Source organism: Dipodomys ordii, unplaced genomic scaffold (genome assembly GCF_000151885.1).
Source record: "Dipodomys ordii isolate 6190 unplaced genomic scaffold, Dord_2.0 Scaffold22, whole genome shotgun sequence".
In the NCBI taxonomy this organism is placed as follows: Eukaryota; Metazoa; Chordata; class Mammalia; order Rodentia; family Heteromyidae; genus Dipodomys; species Dipodomys ordii.
Window position 1 is genome coordinate 4,664,187 of NW_012267238.1, and position 15,605 is coordinate 4,679,791.

The 15,605-nt window shown below is 50.8% G+C and overlaps 1 protein-coding gene across 1 annotated transcript in view; it reads right to left on the bottom strand.

Annotated features, from left to right (window-relative positions):
* The window catches only part of Gdpd5 (glycerophosphodiester phosphodiesterase domain containing 5), an 84,514-nt gene extending 76,616 nt beyond the window's left edge, over positions 1–7,898 (bottom strand). Inside the window, exon 1 of the mRNA XM_013014198.1 lies at positions 7,190–7,898. The gene's annotated coding sequence lies outside the window, so the exon portion shown is untranslated. The remainder of the gene's footprint in view (positions 1–7,189) is intronic.
* Between the last annotated feature and the right edge of the window lie 7,707 nt (positions 7,899–15,605).

Sequence of the window (15,605 nt, forward strand, 5' to 3'; positions counted from 1 at the left end):
TGAAGGACTTTGGAAAGTTTCCCAGAAAGCCACAGACCTGGATACCTCTACCCAGCCCTTTTAAGAAGGGTCTTTCATGCTCTGACCCCATTTCAGAGGAAGGTAGAATTCAGACAAAATGTACTAGTCCACAGCTAGTCAGTCACAGTGGAGGCAGCATGAGGAACTCCTGACTTTAGCTTGTCTCTGGGTCAGCTTCTTTGAGATCCTTGGGGGCAGGGGTGGATGTGGGGGGGATCCTTGTACTGGGAGAGGACTTTCTCTTTAAGCTTCCTGGGTGGGAGAGTGAGATGTTTCTTTATGGATTGTTTCCCCCACCCTCCACCCCCACCCCCAGAGTCTACTTGTTCAAAAGCTAACCAGCTGCAGGATGAAAGCTGGAGACCCCTCTGGCTGTAATGGGAGTAGGAAGATAAAAGAACTCAAAGCAGGCCTGTTGATTGTTTTCTATAGGAGGTTTGGCCTACCAGCCTGGGAAGAGCTAGGACTCTGAGGCCTGTGGCCCCTACTTCCTCCCCACCTGCTTGTTGGCCCTCCTCCTGCCCTTGGTAAAGAATGTTACAGGCTGTCCCAGTGTGGGGTCGCAGGAAGAGAGCTTCAGAGCCCAGCAGTCCTGTGTCCACCTGAGCCTCACTCTTGACAGCTTCTCTAGGGGTGTACCATCCTCTGAGTCCCCTCTGAGCTCACACACAGGGCAGACCTCACTGTGCCTGAGCTCAGCATCCAAAGCACTACTTCCTCCAGGAAGCCTGCCCTAACTCCCTCTCCACTCTATTCTAGACGGCCCAGTGCCTAGCAGGCCTTGCTATATTCTGCATTGTCATTGCCCCTGTTCAGGCTGTTCATTCATTCATTTATTCCTCATAGTAGCAATGCTGTGCCCATAATCCATTCCAACACTGTTCCCAAGCTCCTGTTCTCCCTCAGCTTGGAACAACAGCTCAAGTCCACTGAGTAGACCAGTACTATAAAGCAGGTACCACCCTGAGCCCCATCTTACAGATAGGACAGCTGAGGCCCACAGTGCTTAGCTCAGAAGCTCACTCCTCAAAATTAGTTTAGCTGTTCCAAATCTGTCTTCCCTATAGGCCAGCTTCTGCAGTGGTGTCCCACTGTGGTTAGATGTGGCTGAGTGTATAGGGGTAGGGCCAAAAGAAGGCCACCTCCCTCCCCATTTTAAGAAGGGACAGTTTCTGCCCAGCATCTGCTGGCTGGATCCCAAATGGCTCCACCCAACTGCTGTCATTTCTGCTGCCCAAGACAGAAAAGACACCCAGGCCCTGGACATCATAGTTCTGCTCCCGGCCCTGAGCCCAGTTCAAGGTCCCTCACTGCCCACTCACATGCTACTGAGATGTTGCATCTCAACAGATCTTAAGGGGAAGTCCTCCTTTCTACTTGCCACACCCTCCTCCCAGGCTTTACTCACTGAGGTCTGTGATGGGCTCCTGAGTCACTAGTTCATGAGGCCAATGAGGGAGAAAAGCTAGAGGGAATTGATGGAGACATCTGTGTGCCAGACCTCAGTGGGTACCTCTCCCTTCATCTTCTTAAGCCCTCACAGACTGTTATTACTAGCCTAGCTTTTAGTAAAGAAACAGGTGCAAATGTTGAACAACTTGTCCCGGGGCAGTTCGTACTGCCTTTCCTGACTACTTTGTGCCAGGTATACTGCCTGGCACTTGGTGTGGGGATGTCAGAGTCTAGTCCTGCTAGGCTGGCAAGGATAGCACCCCACCCCCTTCCTGCTGCAGTTGGCAAATGGAAGTTACAGATCTATCAGTGCAGCAAAAGAGGGTTGGGTGCCACCTGCTTAGAGGAGTCCTAGAGGTTTCTCAACAGAGGTGTCTCCAGGCCTCGCAGGGCTTTGTTGGCCTGGTCTCTCCCCCAGCAGCTACTGCAGGAGAAAGGACAAGCTGTGGCCCACAAAACTTTAGGCCTGGTGTATGCCTAGAGGTAGCAAAGGGAGTTGATGCTGCTGCTCAGCCAGCTGCCCTGCCAATGACCCCCCAGTAACCAGGCCAGCCAGCTTCCAGTCCTGCCAATTTGGCCTGGCCCAGGCAGCTCCCAATCATAGCTAATGACCATGCTGCCTGCATCCCAGGCCAGCGCGGTCCTTCAAGTGGCCATAGTCCCTGTTGACCAGACAGAGGCCAGGTCAAAATCACAGCTGCCTGTCACACCACATCCTCTGGCCCTATTCCTCTTCCTGCCAGGGTCATGAAGGACACTGCAGAAGGCAGGAGTTGCTTACCATGGATGTGGACAAATGTGACCACAAAGAAGGCAAATGTGACCACAGAGAGGGTTGATTCACCACAGGTCACCAGCCGGCCAGTACAGGACCCAGAGCCGAGGGTTCCTTCCCAGGCCCCACACTTAGGCCAGCACTGCCCTTTTCTAGCCTTGGAAAGAAGGCTCCAGGTTCTTCTCATGCAAAGAATGCTTTCAAGGTACTAGATGGAGTGCACATAGTATATCTCCTAAAAGCTCAATGGCTGTCCATTCAGTGACAGAGAAAATTACAGACTGCTAATTCAAAAAGATGCAAATCTGGGCTGGGAAGTTGGCTAAGTAGTAGAGCACTTGCCTTGCATGCATGAGGCCCTGGGTTCGATTCCTCAGCACCACATAAGCAGAAAAAAAAAAGCCAGAAGTGGCGCTGTGGCCCAAGTGGTAGAGTGCTAGCCTTGAGCTGAAGAGCTGAGGGACCAGAGTTCAGGCCCCACAACCGGACCAAAAAACAAAACAAAACAAAAAGATGCAAATCTGACTTGCTGCTCCCCACTGCCTAGCTGTGTGACTTTGAGAAAGACTGCACCTCTCTGAGTACCAGTCTCAGGGAATAACAGTAGCTACTTCCCAGAAGTAATGTGAATAGGAAGCTCTCTAAACTTAGTATACTGTCTGGCTCATAATAAATATGCAAGGGTATCAGCTATTGCTAATATCACTGTTATTGCTAAATGTAAAGATGCATTTTACAAACTGTAGAATGTTGCAGAAGGTAGCTAGGTGTTATGACTCTTCCTATTAAGTGCTGGAGATTTAGAAGGAGCATGCCTAGAAGGTGGGCGATGCAGAAATGTTTATAGGAGAATGTGACACCCAGTCAGCCTGGGCACACAGAATCCGGGTAAGAATAGGGGAGTACAGGGACAGTGATATACAGTCACACTTACATGTTTAGATGATAGTTAGCTCCAAGCTTGGGGCCATACAGTGGCTCTAGTGCGCAAGGACTTGAATGACACAACCAGGGGCCTGGCCTGGCTTGCCTCTTATGGAGGAAGTACAGGGAGCTACAAAGGCCTCCCTACTGCTCTCTAAAACCTGAATTCTGTCCCATCTGATCACTCACCCCTCTTCATCTCTCCCCTTGCTACTAACCTAACAAACCTAGCGCTGCTGTCACTGGCCTGAGTCTTCCCCCACGTCTATCATACCTTCCCATTTCCCCTGCCCCTGGTCCACTCTGTGTTGCGTGTTCACAGGGAAGTGCCTCTCTGCTAAGAACAATCAGGGCTGTGTGCTACACAGGTGGCCTTCTGGAGAAGTAGGTATTGCTAGGTTAATGATACAAAGGGTGGGGGCTGGGAAGGTGGCTCAGTGGTAGAGCGCTTGCCTTGCACACATGAGGCCCTGAGTTCAATCTCTCAGCACCACATAAGCAGAAAAAGCCGGGAGTGGTGCTGCGGCACAAGTGGTAGAGCACTAGCCTTGAGCTGAAGAGCTGAGGGACAGTGCCCAGGCCCAGAGTTCAGGCCCACGACTGACAAAAAAAAAAAGATACAAAGGGTGAAATCAGGCTTGGTGGGTTCACGTGTCTTGTCCCCAGTCTCCCAGGTGGTAGAAGCAGGACTCCGTCTCTTAGTCTACAGCCAGTTCCAGCCCAGAAACCACCCCCCCCCCACCAAGCCTTCTCATCACTCTAGTCCCTAAAGGTTTCCCCCACCACCCTCCTGTCCTGCATCTTCATCCTTACCTCCTCCCGCTCCCCTCCACCCCTCTTTGAAACAGATGATCACAACTTGAGTCTAGCTCAGCTACTTGGGCCTATTGTTGACTTGTGGGTCAATAACAGAAGAGATCCAGGTTAGCAATAGGTCACTCTCTCCCTGCCCTGTCCCCTCCTCTACACACACACTCTATATCCTAGACTAACCACATACAGGAGACATTCCACACCTCTACTGAGGGTCAGCAGCTCACCTGAACACAGCTATTTCCCTAGCCTGCCTCTCAGTGAGGGGAGCAATAAATTATTCAATGTACCTTGTGCCTAGGGAGGCCAGACAGTGGCTCAAAGGAATGCATACCAACTCTCCCCTCCATAGTACCTCCACAGAAAGCCACGAGGGATGTGTGATTGTCAGACTCCAGGAGTCCCTTGTGAGGGTCCCAAGCAGATGCTGTAAGATATGAGACTAAGGGAGGTGGCCCACGGAGTCTGACCCCCACATAAGCCTGAGCTCAGCAAATTCAGGTCTCCCAGCCCATCAATAGTAAGTAGTCTGCCTTCTCAGTCAAGTCTGAGAATTTCTCAGACTTCCTGGTCAAAACTCCTGCTTCCTTTTCTTCATAGGGAAGGAGATAGATATTTGGCCAGGCACGGTGTATCTGTATCTGTCTCCACCCCTCCTATAGTACTGGGGATCCAACCCAGGGTCTTACATATGCTAGGCAAGCCTACCACTGAGCTCCAGCTCATTATCTCATTTAGACCTTATCTGGGTAACTTCCAAGCCACCTGGTAGGCAGTTGGCACCCAAATAGTTGAAGAAACAAACTCAGAGATCCTGAGTAAGTAGTTTTTACCTGTGTGGTCTTCAATCTTCTATCAAAAAGCAAAACAAAACAAAAAAACAGACATTAAGAACAAGCCCAGCCAGGTGCTGATGGCTCACACCTGTAATCCTAGCTACTCAGGAGGCTGAGATCTGAGAATCAAGGTTCAAAGCCAATCCAGGCAAGAAAAGTCCATGAGATTTTATCTCCAATAAACCATGCAGAAAAAGTAGGAAGCGGCTGTGGCTCCTTACCGCTTTACTTGCCTTGAGCAAAAGAAACTCAGGGATAGGGCCTAGGCCCTGAGTTCAAGCCCTGGAATCAACAAAAAAGGAAAAGAAAAGAAAAGAAAAAAAAAAAGAACGCCGGGCGCCGGTGGCTCACGCCTGTAACCTTAGATATTCAGGAGGCTGAGATCTGAGGATCTCAGTTCAAAGCCAGCCCAGGCGGCAGGAAAGTCCGTGAGACTCTTATCTCCAATAAACCACTAGAAAACCAGGAGTGGTGCTGTGGCTCAAGTGGTAGAGCACTCACCTTGAGCTGAAGAGCTGAGGGACAACGCCCAGGCCCAGAGTTCAAGCCCCACAACCAACAAAAAAAAAAAAAAGAAAAGAAAAAAGAACAAGCCCATTCTTGGCAAATGCCAAGAAAATTCCTTCTGATAGTTTGCTGATAGGAAAGCCTCACTATCTGGGTAGGTAAAACAAGGCAGGCTGCCTTGACCCCCCCACTTTCCAAGTGATATATCCAAGAGATACCAGGAGACTACCCCCATCCTGGCTTTGCCTCTCTCCAGGTTTCAGACCCTTCCTGCCATACCATGAAATAAGATCACAGGTGTGAAATTAGTTCATCAAAGAGGGGCTTTGTTGAGATGCAAGGATTATTGTAAGGATTTAACTCTGCAGACAGAGGCAGAGAAGGGGGAATCCCAAGCCCCTTAGTCACCTCCTGGGCTCCTCCAACCCCACCAACCCCAGAGACAAGCTTGCAGTCTGCACTCCTCTGCTCCACCTCCTAGGGGTTTTCCAAGGTGATTTCCCTTTGACTTCAGGGATCTGGCTCAGCAAGGGTTAACAAGTCCCCAGTCAAGGCCACAGAGCCCAGACCAAGGCCATATGTCCTTCCCCCACCCCCCACCCAAACAAATGCCCACAGAATCCATGCCAGCCTCTTTCATAACACCTCAGAGGGCAGGAGAAGGAACCCCTGCCTGGGAATTAAGACACCTGGCACTGCCCCCACCCCTGGCAGCCCCAGTCTTAAGACCTGGAATCAACCCTCCCACCCCTCCAGGACTAGAGGGATCTTGCAGGTTCCCCTGTCCAAGAGAGATTGAGGTCAGGCCTTTAATCTGGGCCAAAGGCTATGGGGTTGGAGGTGTGTCTCAGGCTCTGGTACTAATGACACACACTCTCAGCATACATGGTCACTTGACCTCATTAGGGACAGGGAAAAATCTCAGCCTTGTACCCAGAGGATGAAAATAGAGGGGAATGGACACTTTGACGGCTGTTGGGAAAGTTTTTGCAAGGCTACTTTTGACTCAATTACTTAGTGGCTTTAGAACCTGGGGCAATTGCCACCCTCAGGGAGCAGTCCTCAGTTTCCCCATTAGTTGTATTTAGGAGGTAAGCCAGGGTGAGTGCTGAGGGGCCACATCTCCTCCAACTTCTGGAGGGCACCAGCTGGGGACCCCCACTGTTAAGTTCCCTAACAATGAGCAGCATCTCAGGGATTCCAGTTTGTCTTGGTGACCCTGAAGTCTGGTGCCAACAGGGACAGGGGGTAGTCGCTCCCCATCCTGAGCCCCAGGGAGAGAAACTTTGAACTGGGAAGCTTCTCATCTCTGCCCTCAACTCTGGATCACCTTCTTTTGGGGGGTTGGGGGTGGGGGAGGGGAGGTGAAGAGCCCAAGGAGTGAAAAGCAGGGGGAAGACACCTCCTCAGCCTCAAGATCAGTGTTTGGACCCAGTAGCCCCACCTTGTCACTCTCAAGCAGTTTACCCACTTCCTTTCTTCTCCCTCCCAGGTTAGGACGGCACTCTTTCCCTCTTTATCCTCTCCAGCCTGATCTCCAAGAGGAAAAGGGAGCAGCATCCCCTCAGCCCGGTTAAGCCTCAGTTTCCCCAGCGGCCAGCGCCAATAACAATACACACCACCTTCTACCTCAGGAGGTATCCTAAGCTTTAAATGAGGGACTATTTGTGCAAGGGTGGGGCACGGACCAGCACACAATGGGCGCTCAAGGAGTGCTCTTCCCCCCTTCTTCCCCCTGGTTCGCGCTCTCTCCGAGACAGTTTCAGCCCCTCTCAAGGACCCCTCCACGCCCTGGGGCCCTGGGCCGGCCGGGGCCCTGTCACGCTGGGTCCCGCTCCCGCCGCGCATCCGGGGCTCTCACCTGCAGCCTCTGCCCTCGCCGGCCACGGGGAAGAAGAGTCCCCGCGTCCTCTCCGGGGCAAGCGCTGAGTCCTCAGCTTAGGGCGGAGGAAGGTGTCGGCTTCGGCCGGCAGATCGGCGCCGTGGCTCGCTCTGGCAGCCCCGATCGCCCGGAGACCCTCTCACGGGGCAATGGACCCGGCGTGGGGCTTCCCCGGCGCTCGCTCGGTTTCAAGTTCCGAGCAGTTCGGTCCGAGGCCGCCGAAGGTTCGGTTCTCGTGAAGCCCGAGGCGGGGGGGGGGGGGGGGACGTCCGGGCTGCTCTGCCCTCGGGGCCCGGGGCCACCTTGCGCTGACTCCCGGGGCGGACGGCACACAGACAGAAAGGCTGGGAACGAACCTGCACCGCCGGCGGGGCCAGGGACGTCCAGCCCCGGCGCACCGGGTCAAGACTCGAGCGTCTCGACAGTCCGCTCCGGACCGCGGGGTTGGGAGAGTCCGGGCACGGGACCGGAGCCGGGACGGGCAGGGCAGGGCAGGCGCCGGCGGGCAGGCGCGGCGGCTGGAGCCCCGCGGTGAAGTCTTCCCGGGTCGGGACGCGGTTCGCTCTGCCAGAGCGCGGCGGCGGGCTCCAGAGCTCCCGGCCGCAGCTCCACTTCCTCCTCTTCCCGGCTCAGGCTCGCGGCGTTCAGCGCCGCGCCGCAGCCGCTGCCACCCTCGCCGCTGTCATCCTCGCCGCCCACCCCCGCCGGAGCCGCGGCCGAAAGCCCGCCGAGCCCAGCCGAGGTGAGCCGAGCGAGCGCCGCCCCACGCCCAAGCGCCGGGGAGCTCGGCCACGCCCACGGAGGCGGAACCGTCGGAAACCACGCCCCCCGAGGCTTCGGACAAGGGCGGGGCGCACGCCTGCTCTCTATCGTGGGGCCCCCCGCCCCCAGCCGTCGGGCAGTAGGAGCCAATCAGAGAGTGGATAGAGGGCGGAGCTCTGCGGAACGTGGACCTTACCTCGGACCGGGCGGGGTAGAGCCTAGAGGTCCGGCTGGACAGAAGACAATAGGCGAGCTGGGGGTTCTTAAAGATCTGAGCTCCAGAAGAGACATCAAAGGGATCCGGCTGGAAGGGCTGGGTTGGCCGGGATTCAGGCGTGAGGCCTGTGGTGGGCCTGGGCGCGGCAGGGTAGAGGCAAAGTGGGTCCTCGGCACGGTGCAGCCCCCATGATGATGCCTAGTTGCCCTCTTCTCTCTCCTCCCCTCCTTCCAGGGCTCAGTGCGCAGACGTGAGTTGAGAGCTAGGAAATGTTCAGATTTTAGGAAGCGGTGAAAAATAAGTTTTTGAAAATAAAAGAGAGGACCTCTCTTCCACACTTCCCTTTTCCTAGCGTCCGTCGCTAAGCAGAAGCAGGGTAGTTTCAAAAAGATGAAATCGAGAGCCGAGGTATCTGAGGACAGCACACCACGAATCGTGATGTGTCTGCGGGCTGTGGGCTCTCCCCACGCCCACACCCGCGCCTTCGTGTGGGAGCTGTTTCTTCTTCCTCTCCCTCTCTCTCCCCTGCGCCCTGTGCAGGGCCAGGCACTCAGCAGACACTGGTGAGGCTTGATGTATGAATGAATTTTCAGTGGGTGGGCAATGTAAAAGCCACTAATTGGCCTGGGAAGCTAGGGGAATTGGAACCGCTCAGTACAGCTCCTCTGTAAGCCTCACTCCAGTCCCATTATAATGATGAGGGGGTCCAAGCACAGAGGAGCCATGTGCCAGTCCCTGATCCTACGGCTGGCCCAAGATTCTACCCATCAATCACTATCGAATTCCCAGACTTTGTATGACTTTGAAAGGTTGTTGTACCTCTCTGAACCTCTGGTTCTCATCAATGAAAAAATAAAATAAAATACCATGATACTGTGGCTTAGCAGAGGGGACTGGACAGACAGCCGGCATCTGATGATGGAGGAACAGATAAAAATAAGGACTTGGAATCAGGGAAACACCTCTGGGGACCCTTGGCCTATTCTAGTCAGCAGAGATTATCCTGAGACAATGATGGGCAGGCCAGAGGCATTAGCTAGGCTAAGAAGGAATGAACTATGATCCAGACAAAACCCTGCCAGTACGGGAGAGCTTTGCTCAATAGAGAAACCCAGAAAAGTGCAAGATGCCTGGAGTGACCAGAGAGGAAGCAGCAGACTCTGTTGGAAAATCTAGAGAATCAGAAGGGCCAGCTAGGAAGGAGTTCAGACTTTTTTCAAAGACCCCACACTCTACTGTAGTAGGCTTAAGATTCCCAGCCCAGCAAGATGAGTCTCAAGCTTTGAGTAGCCCTGACTTTGGACTCACAGCTTGTCAGAAGGGATCCCTTGGAAGTTTTAAAGCCACAAGTTGATGTGGGAAAGATGCAGTTTTGCACAAAAGCAAGTAACATAAACACATATAGACCAAGAGGCACAGGCTACGGGCGAGGCCTGCCAAAGACTAGGGGCTTGTGGGACCTGGCCTACAGGCTGCTGCTCCCTTTATTAGAGTCCACAAGGCAATCTGAAGGCCTGTTGTGAAGAACAAGTAAGAAGTTGGCACTGGTGGCTCATGCCTGTAATCCTAGCTACAGGCTGAGACCTAAGGATTGTGATTCAAAGGCAACCCAGACAGGAAAGTACATGAAATTCATCTCCAACAACAAAAAAAAAAAGCCAGAAGTAGAGCTGTGGTGCAAGTGGTAGAATGCCAGCCTTGAGCAAAAAAAAAAAAAAGCTCAGGGACAGCACCCAGACCCTTAATTCAAGCTCCAACACTGGCACAGGAAAGCAAGCAAGGAAGGAAGGAAGGAAAAGGAGAAAGGAGAAGATGGTTGGGGCTGAATTCCAGACTGTAGGGTGGTTGAAAGGTCATCTCAGCTAGGCCCAGGAACTGGGAACTAGAGGTTGGCTCCTGGCATCTGTATTGCAGGGACCTGAGCCTGGAAGGCAGCAATTTTGCCTGGAATAAACTTGGTAAGGGTCCTCAGAACCTCCTCCATCCAAGCTGGCAGCATGATTAAGCCATATGTCCCTAGCTTGGCATTCCAGCCCCTCCATTATCACCTCTATCAACTTGCCTATCAACAGGCAGGATGTGATCCGTCTCCACGAAGATTCTCCATGTGGCTTCTCCTGCTGTCTCCCTGAGCCCATTTCCAACCCTCTTCTTTCCTGAACAGCTTCCCTGCTTCCCCAAAGGCAAGAGCCTTGAAACCCAATGCTCACTTCTTTCTTTGCTGCCATAGCTCACAGCTAGGTACAGAGACTGCACGCTGAGCAGGTGCTCAAAAAACAATTGTTGAACATTTCTTCTCAAGACTAATGCCTTCACCTCCAAGAAGCCTTCTGAAATAATACCTCTCTCCACGTGTGCACAAGTGCATGCACACCTGCACGCACGCACACACACACACACACACACACACACCAGCCACCACCAGACAGCAGGCCTTTGATCTGGTTCCCTTGGCTGGAAGGTTCTATAATTATACATGTCTATGTCTAGTCTCCCCCACCCCACACTGGTTGGGAACCCCTCTGTGGCAGTGTACCCCACCCATCGTCCTCAGCCTAGAGATGGCAAGTTTAGGGAGATAAATGAAGCAGGTTCTCAGAGCAAAGTTGTCTGGCTGTGTCTGCTGGGAGGGGCATCTCAGTGACTGTGCATTCAGATGAACAAAATGTCAAAGAAAGAAAAGGAGCATTTCAGAACAGACCCTCGGTGACCCCTGAGGTCCACCCCAGGTCATCAGGAGGTGATCAGCACACGGGTCCCAAACACCCACATTTACCCTTGGGCTGTTCCTCCAGAGGAGCAGGCTCTTGGAAACTGAGGTAGCTGGTGGGTTTGGCTTTTTGTATGTGTGTGACCACAGAGGGTTTCAGTGTGACAGGATCAGAGCCTAGGGCAGTGACAAGAGCTGGGATGACTGGAAACTCATGAGCCTGGAGGCTGATGGTAAACACTTAGGCTCTTCTGTGAGCCCCACTGCTCCTGAGAAGTTTCTGCGTCCTCTGTGCCCTAGCCAGTGGGGGGTTCATGCAGAGGCTTCTGGCCCAATGTGAGCACTGGCCCTCCCTTCTCACAGATAGACATTCACCTTCAGGCCACCGGTGACCTGTCATGAAAAAGGCCATCTAGCTAGGTGCTGGTGACTCCTACCTGTAATCCTAGTGACTCAGGAGGCTGAGATCTGAGGATCACAGCTCAAAGCCAGCCCAGGCAGAAAAATCCATGAGACTCTATCTCCAAATAATCAGCAAAAAGCCGATGAGGATTAAAGGAGGTGGAATGTTTAGTCAGTGAGGCCTGAAGACCTGGAATGTTGGGGCAGACCAGTCAAAGACCAATGTCAATTCTATCTTATGGAGGGAGAAGGTTGGGCTGTGCATACTGGGAGATGCGTGGGGGCAGATGTCACACACATCAGGTGTCATGCTAAGGGCAAAGGGCAGAGGGTATCCTGGAGGGTTTAGGTAAGGAGAATGAGGTTAGGCCAGGAATGGCCTGGCTGCTCTTTGGAGGGGAGACCAAGGCAGGAAGACAGATTGGGGCTGCTTTAAGAGTTCAGATGAAAGCCAGACACTGGTGGCTCATGCCTGTAATCCTAGCTACTCAAGTGGCTGAGATCTGAGGATCTCAGATTGAAGCCCGCCAGGCAGGAAAGCTCATGAGACATCTCCAATTAACTACCAAAATAACAAATAAAAAGCCAGAAGTAAAGTGAAGCTGTGGCGAAAGTGGTAGTTCACTAGCCTTGAGAAAAAGAAAAAAAAAAGCTGAAAAACAGCATCCAGGCCGTGAGTTCAAGCCCCAGGATGGGAAAAAAAAAAAAAAGTTCAGATGAGGATATGAATGGACCTAAGTCCTGGTTGTGTGTTGGGTGGCTGAGATCATGGATGACTGTGGGCCAGAGGTGGGTGGAGTGAGAGAAGAGGAGCAGGACAACTCTTGGTGACCAGGGCAGCTGACAAAGGGCTGCAGGTTAGGCCAGCATGGGAAGAGGAGTCAGAGGCAAAGGCGTTGGCAGAACATGGAAGACTTTAAGCTGGAAGCTGGTAGAATGAGAGCGCAGGGTCAGAAGGCTGACCTGGCAGAGGAGAGGCAGCACTTCTGGGTAGGGACTGAGGTTCTCAGAGGGAACAGGGACTGGTGAGGAAAATCTGTGTGGCCCCCTCTGACTTGATAGAAATATTGGAGGTGGCTTTGGGAAAGGTCTGTGTTAGTTAATAAAGGACGGTAACTAGCCCCCTCTTCTCATTATGAATGTCTGACCATTCTTTTTTTTTTTTGGTCCGGTCGTGGGGCCTGAACTCTGGGCCTGGGTGCTGTCCCTCAGCTCTTCAGCTCAAGGCTAGCACTCTACCACTTGAGCCACAGTGCCACTTCCAGCTTTTTTCCTTTTTGCTTATGTGGTGCTGAGGAATCGAACCCAGGGCCTCAGGCATGCAAGGCAAGCGCTCTACCACTGAGCTACCTTCCCAGCCCTGTCTGACCATTCTTAATGGTCAAGAATATCTTCTGTATCTCTGTCTCTGTGGTACTGAGGTTTGAAGTCAGGGCCTTGTGCTTGCTAGGCAGGTATTCTACCAGTTGAGCCACACCCCCAGCCAGGTTGAAAGGTTGGAAACCCTCAATTTCTCTCTGTGGATCCTCTAGCCTTCTTTTCCACTGCTGCCCAGTAGGAATAATGGTGATCATATTTCCCAGCTGCATTTTTACCAGTGCTTTGGACACTCATTTAAGTGTGCCAAATTCAGGATCTACTAGCCCCATACATCAATTTTACTTCTGTATCCCTAGTACAGGATAAGGGTTACACCCATCAGGTGTTCAGTATCTTTACAAAAACAAAGTGCCTTCATTTGTCTGCCTGTGCTGCCACCTGCTGCTCAAGACTTATTACTGCAGAGTAAGTTCAAAACTTTTAAGCGTCAAGACCCTCTTTCTTTTTTTTTTTTTTGGGTCCAGTCATGGGGCCGGAACTCTGGGCCTGGGCGCTGTCCCTCAGCTCTTTAGCTCAAAGTTAGCACTCTACCACTTGAGCCACAGTGCCACTTCCAGCTTTTTTTCTTTTTGCTTATGTGGTGCTGAGGAATCGAACCCAGGGCCTTGAGCATGCAAGGCAAGCACTCTACCACTGAGCCACCTTCCCAGCCCAAGACCCTCTTTCACATCTAAAAATTATTGAGAACCGAAAAGAACTTCTGCTTATATGGTTTATATCTAGTTGTCATTTATATTATTGTAACTTAAAATGGCTACATTTGAAATATTTATGTACTAAAAAACAAGCACAGTATCAACCTAATGACATTTAGGAAAGATAAGTACATTATCAAAATAAAATCAACAAGAAGAGTGATATTGTTACATACGTTCACAGTTTTCTTAGTGCTTATCAGAGAAGGACATAGGTCAATTTTCATAGCTTGGGAATCCTATCCAATCTAACATGTTTTGATGGAAGTTTTGAAGGTCATGAATGTATATCTAAATTGTAAAAATAGATATTTTTCCTTTTCAAATGGCTTTTGCTGTTCTGCTTTGCTACCAGCAAAAACTCGACAAGGGCCGGGTGCTGGTGGCTCACACCTGTAATCCTAGCTACTCAGGAGGCTGAGATTTGAGGATCTCGGTTCAAAGCCAGCCCGGGCAGGAGAGACCGTGAGACTCCTATCTCCAATAAACCACCAGAAAACCGGAAGTGGCGCTGTAGCTCAAGTGGTAGAGCGCTTGCCTTGAGCTGAAGAGCTGAGGGACAGCGCCCAGGCCCAGAGTTCAAGCCCCACGACCGACCAAAAAAAAAAAAAAACTCAACAAGGGATAGTTTCTTGAAGGTTAAAATCTGAAGCCCTTTCACTAAAATTTTCAAGCATTAAAATCAGGCTTCTGCGCTTAGAATGTATCTTTTACACAAAAATAATGTTATAATATTGCATATTGTTCCACTGGGGAAAATGTAGACAACTCTTCCAGATATTGACAAATTTCAGTATATATATTTTTTCTTTGGTAGTATTGGGGCTTGGTCTATTGCTTACGTGGCTGATGTTCTACTGCTTGAGCCACATCTCCAGCCCAGATGTTGCTGGTTAATTGGAGATGAAGTTTCATAGAGTTTTCTGCTTGGGGATGGTTTGAGCAGTGATCCTCCAGATCTTTGCTTCCTGAGTATAAAGGATTATAAGCATGAACCTCTGGCAACTGGAATATATATATATATATATATATCTCACATTCAGATCTGGGCACCAGTGGCTCACATCTGTAACTCTAGCTACTCAGGATGTTGAGATCTTAGGAATATAGTTTGAAGCCCTGCCAGGCAGACAAATTTGAAAGACTTTTACCTCCAATTAACCAGCAATATGCTGGAAGTGGAGATGTGGCTCAAATGCTTAGAGTGACAGCCTTGAGTAAAGAAGCTAAAGGAAAACACCCAGTCCTTGAATTTAAGCCCCAGTACTTGTGCATGCATGCATGCGCACCCCACCCCACCCCACTCAGTAATACCATCACTGATCACACCTGAGAAATCTTTTAAGTGTTAGGAAGCTGTTAAGCTCATGGTGGTGAATTTAAGTTTTCCCAAATTCTAATTTTTACTGGAAAGCTTGAATTTTATGATTAGCAGTAAATGCTACTAATTTGCTGGTAACATGAGAGTTGTATTTTATTCTGTCTGTTTGTGTGTGTGTGTGCATGTGCATTGTATATGTGTGTGTATGTGTACTTATGCCAGTCCTAGAGCTTGAACTCAGGGTCTGGGTGCTGTCCTTGAACATTTTTGCTCAATGCTAATGCTCTACCATTTGAGCCACAGCTCCACTTCCAGTATTTTTGGTAGTTAATTGGAGATAAGTGTCTCATGAATTTTTCTGCCCTGGCTGGCTTCGAACTACAATTCACAGATCTCAGCCTCCTGAATAACCAAGATTACAGATGAGCATGCGCCAGCTATTGTATTCATTTTTGAGAAGTTGTCTGACAGACACGCAAGTCCTCATAGCCATAATTCATCTCTCCGTATTTCTTTCAATCGAATGTTCCATGAAATCGCTAGTTGAGTTCAGTTCAAATAATTTCACAGTGCACAGTCACAGTACTGGCTGAAATGTTTTATAATAGCCCCCATAGAATCCCACAGGATATCAAAAAATATGAGGTTCAGTGATGGAGTAGGTGCTTAGCATGCTGAGACCTGGGTACCATCTCCAGCTTATACCTGTAATCTTAGCTACTCAGGAGGCTGAGATATGAAGATTAAGATTTGAAGTGAGCCTTAGCAGGGAAGTCCATGAGACCCTTATCTCCTATTGATACTAGCAAAACACTGCAAGTAGAGCTGTTTTCAAGTCCCAGTTTCTACATGGAAGGAAGGAAGGAAGGAAGGAAGGAAGGAAGGAAGGAAGGAAGGAAAAAAATAAG